This window comes from Etheostoma spectabile, chromosome 18 (genome assembly GCF_008692095.1).
Source record: "Etheostoma spectabile isolate EspeVRDwgs_2016 chromosome 18, UIUC_Espe_1.0, whole genome shotgun sequence".
In the NCBI taxonomy this organism is placed as follows: Eukaryota; Metazoa; Chordata; class Actinopteri; order Perciformes; family Percidae; genus Etheostoma; species Etheostoma spectabile.
This window is the reverse complement of record NC_045750.1, coordinates 23,402,615-23,402,833: the sequence shown is the minus strand read 5'-3', so window position 1 is coordinate 23,402,833 and position 219 is coordinate 23,402,615. Positions and strand designations below refer to the sequence as shown.

At 35.6% G+C, this 219-nt stretch overlaps 1 long non-coding RNA gene across 1 annotated transcript in view; it reads right to left on the bottom strand.

Annotated features, from left to right (window-relative positions):
- The window catches only part of LOC116706511 (uncharacterized), a 17,764-nt gene that overhangs the window by 17,150 nt on the left and 395 nt on the right, over window positions 1–219 (bottom strand). The window contains exon 2 of the long non-coding RNA XR_004336256.1: window positions 130–207. This is a non-coding gene — a long non-coding RNA (uncharacterized LOC116706511). The remainder of the gene's footprint in view (window positions 1–129; window positions 208–219) is intronic.

Genomic DNA, 219 nt, shown 5'->3' with positions numbered 1-219 from the left:
GCTACAACTTGTTTTATATCTGGTACATGGGGCCTACGGCGTTTGGTAAGTTGACATTTTTTCATTTAAGTATTTAATATTCAGATAACCTACTTCTGTCTTAAATGCATGAAACATAATTGTTCTTACCATTCCAGAAACATGTCGTTCATGTTGTCACCTTTTCTCATTATCCTTAAAAAGGTTGGTGAATGTCCGAAGAGAAAACTGTGGGCGAAA